Source organism: Cebidichthys violaceus, unplaced genomic scaffold (genome assembly GCF_023349555.1).
Source record: "Cebidichthys violaceus isolate CVI_PGR_0920_01 unplaced genomic scaffold, fCebVio1.0.p SCAF_7, whole genome shotgun sequence".
NCBI lineage: Eukaryota > Metazoa > Chordata > Actinopteri > Perciformes > Stichaeidae > Cebidichthys > Cebidichthys violaceus.
The window spans coordinates 13,789,095-13,798,147 of NW_027176927.1; positions in this window are offsets into that span (position 1 = coordinate 13,789,095).

Consider the following 9,053-nt stretch of genomic DNA (forward strand, 5'->3'; position numbering starts at 1 on the left):
ACTCCGAGAGAGCCCGCCCCTGCGTGTTCTATGGCTGACACAGCCAGAGACCGTGGGGGCAGCAGCACGACTCCTTCCGGGCGACCGCACCACGGTTCACTTCTTGCTGCTGCAGCTGCTCCTGTAACAGGCAGGACTACTTGCTCCGACAGTAATGTGCACTGATCAGAGAAGTCCTGAGTGGTGCTTCAGCGCTCACCTGTGCAGTTTCTGCACCACTCAGTTTGTGATACACGAGTATGATCAACGTTACTGGGGAACCCACCAATCTGACATGCATACTTGTCTGCTGGACTAGATGTAGTCTTGAAAGGGTTAAGTTGCATACCACCATTTTGTGTTCAAGGCGTGTAGTAAAATGGCGCCACCTGTTCTTGTTCTGGTCCATGAGAAACCCCCCTTTGGCTGGTTGCACATAAGAACCACTTACCATGGAGGAAGAAAACACATTGTTCTTGAGAAGAAGAAAAAAAACTCCAAAACTATATTTTTATCCACCAGGTGAACTGGACCCTCTGAATATGTCTGATATTCTGTGATCAGACAATTTCCTCTGCATTATTGCACCCATCTGGTTTACTTTTACCTTAGAATGTGCAGATCACTGAGTAATTCATATTAAGTCACTGAATATATTTGATTGTGTACAACGACATTATGAAAATTAATATGGAACAGCTTTCTGGGCCAAGTCGGGCCGTATTACCGCTAAACCTGCCACCCACTGATAGAGATCCAATTAGATAACTGTCTCTACTGTGGCAGTCTGCAATAAAAACGGGTCTGAATGGTACTACTCCCTATATATTGTTGTGTAACTGCATAACTTAATTGTTGGGTGTTATTTTTGCCTCCTATATTTACTCACTCTCTATTGCCAAAATCAAGCACTGAAGTTAAGATCCATATTCTAAAAGCTGTACACTTGCCTGTAACCCCAAGAAATGGTAGAAACACTACACTTTACCCTTACCGCCACTAAAGCCATCTGTCAGAAGGCTGTGCTTGTGGCTCAGAGGTTACTAGTTCAAATCAAACTGGCTGTAACATGCTGAGTTGGGATAGAGAAGGAAACCCCCACATTTCAAAAGTCCTAATAAGCCCTCTCCCTACAATGCAGTGCTGCCCCTGGCCTATAAACCAAACAAGTGAATAACCCTCAACTGTGGCGGCACTGGGCACTTACCATATGTCACCAAAAGTACTGTAAGAAGTGGTCTCTACAATATCATATGTATACAGGGGTATACGAAAAACTAGCTTGAAGTATGAATTCCGCCTCTCTGACCCCTGCACTACAGACAACAGCACCACTGGGCTTCAAAACCCATTATTTCCAATGGGTTGCACGGCTCCTCGATGGCTTTTTGGCAACCGAGGCATGCCACGATATGCTCTGAACCCAGCGGTGCAGTGCAGACCTTGTCCTGTGTTAAATGTCCTTAAAGAGGGTATAGTTGTGAAAGTTACAAGGAAAAAAAAGGGGGGGGGGTCGAACTGACAAGCATACTGATGCCTTAAGCCCAGAACTTCAAATATTAGGTTTCCCTTGTAATCCCTACCAGAATGCATGCAAGTAAGAGTCTACATTAAGACTGCAGACAAATCAATTTGTATCTAAAATCAATTATTTAAGACAGACTGTCCCCACTTACAAGGGATCAGATCCGATTTGTGTGTCCAGACATCAGCAAACAATCTGTGCCAACGACGTAGGCCTCAGTAACTACGTAGCTACGTTAAACCATTCGCCCTCTCACACTGTCAAGTCACGGTTCAGAACTCCTCCGTTGTACCAGACAAATATAGAAACGGAAGAGGCTGGTGGTTAGCAGGAAGCAGCAGAGGGGAACTGAAAGTGCCAGCAGACAATGTATTTCAGCCTCTGTCCACTGACGGTTGTTCTCCTCTATGTTGTCCTCCATAGCTCTCAGCTAGAAGCAGCATGGATTCTTCAGCACTTCCACACTTTGAAATACAATTTAAGCCGGCAGAGCGTCCTGATTGAGCATCTGCATAAATCCAGTCGGAATTTCATTTCAAAGCACCTCCATGCGCGCAATTTATGTGGCATTTGCTAAATTCAGTCAGAATATCGATGGATATGCCAAAAGAAGAAGAAACTAGTGTACATGCTCTAAGGCCCTGGAGACTTTTTTGGTGTATACACCCAGTGTGCAACTTTCAGAGGAATGAATGGCGCACCATCTTGGAACATAGTACGGATTTTTTCTTTGATACATCCATTGGTAACAGTGGAAAGTCACCTTTTTTGATGATCATGGAGCTGTAAGTGCATCATGTAATCTTAACCCAAACAAAGTGCTTTTGTTCACTTTGTCCTTGATTATTCAGCCCAGTGCATTCTTTGCAGTGGATATTGAACCCAAAGAGTGGATCTGCCAATAACAGAACCAGGTACTCGACAAAGTCAGAAACCCCATAAGTGGCCCTCAGACGGTCCTTTAGTCACTCATGACTGTTTCCTTTCTCTTTTTTTGCCTTTTCCTTTTGCAGTATTAGGCTGGTTCGAGATGAGCTGCGCCTCGCCTGGAAAGTGGACGAGAGCAGGCAGCAGCAGCAGGGGGCGTTGATAAAAAAAAATTGCGGTCTAGTTGGACAGTTTTCAGCCGACTTCAAAGAAAAATCAGGAAGTTAAAGGAACAGTTACATACTTGTAGTTGTAAACAGACCTCATTCGGATTTAATAATGTGCATTTGTAAATATATATTTATGTGGAAATGTGCTTGTATCTACATTGTATTCTATCCTTTGCTCTTTTTATGTCTGCCTGTGAAACACTTTGATGCTCGTTTTGATATGTGTATATGATATTATCAATCACACAAGATATGTTTTTACATTAAACCTTCATTGTTCAACGTGAGACTAATAGCCAACAATTGAGCGTTAAATATTACAATTACACAGAAAATTTGGATTTTCTATAAAACGTGATGTTTTGTGATCTGGCGATAGCCAGGCGTTTCCCATCATGCCCTGGGTCATGCAGTCGGTGAAAAGCAACTGCGGCGCCTGGCTCTAAAAACTGCGTCCACCTCGCTCTCGTGAGGTTATTGTTGACCATGTGTGCATGACGTCAGAGCAAGTGGGGATCAAGTCGGACACAAATCTAACCGGCGTGTATTGTGCGCCGATCGCCGGTGATTGATTCTGCGCAGGACTGTCTCATCTCGAACGAGGCTATTACCTTCAGTATTGCTCAGTTCACAAGACAGGTTTCCAAAATCTAGCAATAATGAAAAGTAGGATGAACTCTTGGGTTCTGCACACAAAACACCCACTGCAGCAGAACTGTGAGTTGAATTCTCACCAGAGGATCCCCACTGGTTACTCCAGAAACATTTTTCATGCATCCCTTCTGCGTGGACACTACATATTTTCTCACGCTTGTGACTGATGCTCAGCTAACCTGTCAGGCTACATGATTTGCGAGCTTTCATGTTGCAGTTCACACTTTTGTTTTGATGCATCAGTGACTCACACATGTTCTATAGTGGGAAGCTGGTAAGGTATCATGTAGTAGTGGCAGCATTGAAACCTTATGAATTGTTCAGGTTGACCTATCAGTTAACATTTGAGAGTGGTATAGAGGGACATTGGAAAGAGTTAAGCACAGGCGGCCACCTCCAGTTCTGAAGAGTGAAGCCAATGCGGAAGTGTCTCAAACGTGCATTCTTTCAAATGGCCAGCAGGGGGCGACTCCTCTGGTTGCAAAAAGAAGTATGACTGTATGGAACTCTGTGAGAAAATGGCTCATTTGATTTATTACCTCAGTAAACATTGTAAACATGAGTTTATGGTCTCAATCGTTAGTTTCTTCAGTACAGCATGGTGTTAATTTAGTACATTACGGTCCCATTTAGAGTAAAGCAGACATAAAGCAGGGCATGCTTTAAGGCGGGCTACCTTGTGATTGACAGGTCACCACCGCTACCAGATCCCTATACAGCTTCTCTATGTCTCTCCTCCGCAGTCCACATATGGTCACTTCCATTCACTGGTTGCAAAAGGTCATGATGGCGACGGCCAAAATACCAAACTAGAGGCTTCAAAACTGCAGTCCACAAATGAATAGGTGACGTCACAACGAATACATCTACTTCTTATAATAATAATACATTATGTTTGTATAGAGCTTTAAAAAGGTACTTAAAGACACTTTACATGGTAAAAACTGAAACAATTAAATCAATTACAATACAAACAACAGAGATGACATAACAGTAAGGAACAGCACAAAAACATACATAACTAGCATCACAAGTTAAAAGCAGATTTAAAAAGGTGAGTTTTAAGTGCAGTTTTGAAAGTGGCAAGTGACGGAGCGAGAGTTCCAGAGGGAGGGGGCAGCAATGGAGAAGGCCCTGTGCCCCCAGGTCCGATGCTTGGACAGAGTAAGAGGGGTAAAAAGGTTGGCGTCAGCGGATCTGAGGTTGCGGTTGGGAGCGTGTCGGTGCAGGACGTATGAAAGGTATGAAGGGGCTAGGTTGTGAAGAGCTTTGTATGTAATGAGGAGAATCTGGAACTGGATTATTTGCTGTATGGGGATCCAGTGGAGGTTTTGAAGGACTGGGGTGATGTAATCTCTGGTGCGGGAGAGCAGACAGGCAGCTGAGTTTTGGATGTGTTGTAGTTTGTTGATGATTTTGGTGGATGTGCTGTACAGGATGCTGTTGCAGTAGTCCAGTCAAGAGGTGATGAAGGCGTGGATGAGTGTTTCAGCGTAGACATGCAATGTTTTTGAGATGAAAGAAGACGTTTTTTGTGATGTGATTGACGTGGCGTTCAAAGGAGAGGGTTTGTTTAAAAATGATACCAAGGTTACGGATATGTGTGGAAGCAGGAACAGTGGTACCATCGATGTAGAGGGAGAAGTTATGTTGGGATTTGGGGCCGATGATGAGGATTTCAGATTTGTCCCTGTTGAGTTTGAGAAAGTTTGCTTGCATTCATGTTTTTATATCTGTGAGGCAGTTGGTGATAGTGGAGTGGGTGGTGGGGGTGATGGATTTGGTGGAGATGTAGAGCTGGTCTAGAGTTATACACAGTCTATGGGTTTAGCATCCAGTAGTAACAAGTGCATTGGAGGAGGCACATGTAGTTAGGAGTCAACTAAAGTTACTGATCTGGACAAGGACACTTGAATTGGTTCTAGTAAATTAGAATGGCCATTTTGCTGATTTACCTAAGACAAGGCAAATATTCCAAAAGAGGTATGTTTGTGTATGTGAGAATTGCAGACAAGGGTGGAATGTTTTCTGGTAATGGGAACCCACCATGTAATTAAAAGGTGACTGACCATACAAGACAAGACTGATAACATATAGGGATGTCAGACCTTTGTGTAGAGAACCCATTGCCAAACGTGAATGGTAAATTCCTGAACACAGACACAAGTGACACACAGGGAATTCTGGGGAAAGCTATAATGGACCAAATGGACTTGCTTGGGTCACCTAAAAGGGGCGGTTGCCCCATCAATTCATGTTCTTGTGACCATGCTGATTGTATTGCCTTTGATCAAGTCTTCCTGTACACATCAGCATACAGAACCTCTTGAATGTCTGGAGTATATCAGGGCCTTTAGATAATTTATTGACCTGAATTTTGTCTGGTGTGTCTGTTTTCTTAGCTTGTTAAGAAGAACAAGTTATTTACCAAGCAACCAGTTGAATTTCCCGGTTTAACCCAAGGCCATTGCTGTTGGCTGCCCATATAAAAAAATGAGCATATGCATGTTCTTCTGTCCATCAATTGTAGGGTATGACAAGGCATAAATCCTCTCAGGGTGTTTTGAAAACTGTCAGATGTGCTACATAATGTAGAACAAGGATGGATGCCTGGCTTTGCAGTACCTGAGTATGCTGATGTCTGAGCGGATGGGGCAAATCATTAAGGGCAAGAAAGACCAAAACAAAAACAAAGAACCTTGCCCTGGAGGAAGAAAATGTTCCCTTTGAATGAGCAGATGGTAAACATAATATAGAGCAAACAGAAAGGTATTGGAGACAATTCAAATTAATATTTTCATTAAAGGAGGCCAAAAGTGACCACAGTGCATGTTGCCATCGGAAAAGAGGATGTAATGTGATCTATTGTATCTATACACATTGTGATCTACGTTTCTATAAAGAGAATCTGCATTTGTGTGCTGCGGCAAGATTGGCTCCGATTTTGGTATCTGAAGGGTTCTGGTTTCCGTTGGTAGTATGTGCAGTATTGACCAATCACGTTCGAGCAGGCTTTGGTTGAACTCAGGTACACCGTCCATGTGAAGAGCAAAAGAGGCTAAACCCATTGGCTGAAATGCAATCTCGGAACCCAGTGGCTATCATCTGATGATGATTTAGCTTTTTATTGGTTTAAAATTGGATTGTAAACTGCCCACTTGTGAAACAATCTAGTCGTACAGGTCATATCCCACGGAAAAAGAAGTCTTGGTCCAAACAGCCACTGGCTACAACAGAACCCAAGAAATACAGGTCCTTGCCCCCAGAGGCTAGTCGTCAGACCGATAGCTGATGGGTTCTGAGATTGGGCAGTTGTTGTAATATTAGCTTTTCTGCCAGGAATAAAGTACACAAGACATTAATTATGTCTTCCTTGCTGATATGCAAGTGACCTATGGCTACGTCCTGCCCCTCAAAAGCAGACCGACCAATCATAGAGTAACATTGGCCAGCTCCGACCAGGGTCCTCTATGTGTGCTACATAGACTCTCAAGCAATCGTTTCAGATTTTCTTTATTTTCAGGCTGGTTTTGCGGATTTCAAGCAAGTCACAGTTAAACGTTGTGCCTGAGGCACATATAATAGTGATTCTCGGTACCCGCAGAAGGAGATATGTTTCTAAAACGGTTCAAAAGTCATTAACATTAGCAGAGTATGTTTGCCCATCGTTACCTAGTGTTAGCACTTCTATGCTACGCAAGCTACTGAAGGGATACTAATTAACTACATGCTGTTTTTTCTTTTTAGTGATTGTCACAGTGAAGCAAGACCTACACGGTTTTACAGGAACAGTATTTTTACTTATTGTCATTGTCCTCTGACTCGATCAACAGTTGGTGGTTCACTTGTGATCTGTAGGCGTTAGCTTCTATCTTTATCTTTTTAACATGTTTTTGCTTCCGAATCAGTTTGATATCCTGGCCATATCCTTCAAATGCAAACCCTTCTGTCTGCTTCTCTATGAAAATGCTTTTTAGTGTTTCCAAAAATGAGATACAGGGAGTGCAGTTATTGACAGTGTGCACTCCATGGTCGCTGACAGCATGATGGAGGAGCAGCAGGGTGCGTTGCTTAGCAAAGGGTCAATTGCATTGGGAATTGAGTTGATACAAAGTATTTCACCTCACCTATAGTTACAAGACTGCTTGTGCTAAGCAGAATCATAAGGGTTGCACAGTTGATGCAGGATGTCTCTCTCATAGGTAAAGATAGTAAATCAGTAGTTACAGTAGTAAATCAAGGTTTGCAGAAAATCTGGAAAAGTTTGATTGCAGAACTGCATGGTCCCAGGAGAAGGACTTCAACCACTACTGCATGTTTTTGGCTCAAAATAAATGTATTGCTCACTGCCCAAATAGTATGCTCGTACATAACTCTTCCAGCTCAAACTATAAAGCAAGGAATCTCAGTCTGTCTGTATGTACGTGCGTGTCCTGCGCATATCTTGAGAACTGTCCATTTGATCTACTTCACACCATGCAGGTGTATTGTTTATTTTATATTCATAAACTTTGATTAAACAAGCGAACGGTGCAGCAGCGGGGGCGGCGCTTCAGGGCTCTATGGACTGACTGTTGTCCACAACAGGCCTTTACAGGCTGTGACTGCAGTTCACTTTTGCTGCTGGACGCTGGGTACACTCATTTTACAACCTTCTTCTGGTCCCTAGAGTCAATGAGCGATAGCCTACTGGAAAAGCATCTCTCTAGCATGGCAACTCAAATTCTTTGCCATACTAACTTACAACACTAGTTACATTAGCACCGGCAAAATTACTCGGCTTATTAAATCCATGTTATACTTTGTACCGTGGTGGTTATGTGAAAGCAAGAAACTAATACAACACTATGTGCCTTTCACCTGTGTTTCTGACCGCAAGTAGCCACAACTTTGGTGTGTTTTTCAGGGCCTGATTTAGTGATTTGAGGGCTCTGTGTTTCACCATTTCTCTAAATCGGAATGTTTATATTCAGAGTGGTAGTGGTAGGTTTTTAATCAATATATTTTATTTGGGCTTTTTGTGCCTTAAATTGAGAGTGGAGAACCCAGAAATATGGGGAGCATGAGTAGGGGAATGACATAGAGCAAATGGTCTGGCCAGCTGGAAATTGAACACAGGGACTCGCTGCTCAGGGCATTTGCACCCATGTGTACCCTAACCACTTAGGTCACCACACAACTGTTTTTCCCAAAGTAAAACTATTAAAACCACACAGCAATAGGCCTGCGTTCTTTTTTTTTTTCTTGAAGTGCAGTGTGAAACAGAGGCACTAGCACAATGTACTTGAATTCACTTAACGTCTGTCGAGGTGAAGCTTTCAATTCTAATATGATAGTTCAGTTAAATGATTAATGATCATCATTTTAATTGTTATATTTTGTGACTAAAGTCTGAATCTGCAACGTAACCAGCAACATTTCTCTGTCAGGTAAATGCAGTAGTACTGGCAAAGTTGTCCTCTGAAGCAGAAGTACACAGTGAGTAAGTAAGTTGAGTTGCATATTGTGTAAGCGCTTAGGGAGTCTGTTGTAAGTTATTTAAGGGTACAATCATTTAGAATAATAACATAATTCAATATTTGTTATATCTAACAGCCAAACATAATTCATCAATAGCTGTTCGCGTCCCCTTTAGTTGAGGACCCCATGCAGTTGCCTATCTAACCTTATGATAAAGTCTGCACCTGTGTTCACCAGTGTTTCTGACTGAGTAGCTGAGACTCGGGTACGTGCCGCAACTTTGTGTTGGGAAATGGATTCGCTCAGGACCCAAGGAAACTCAATGTTAAAAGTTAAGT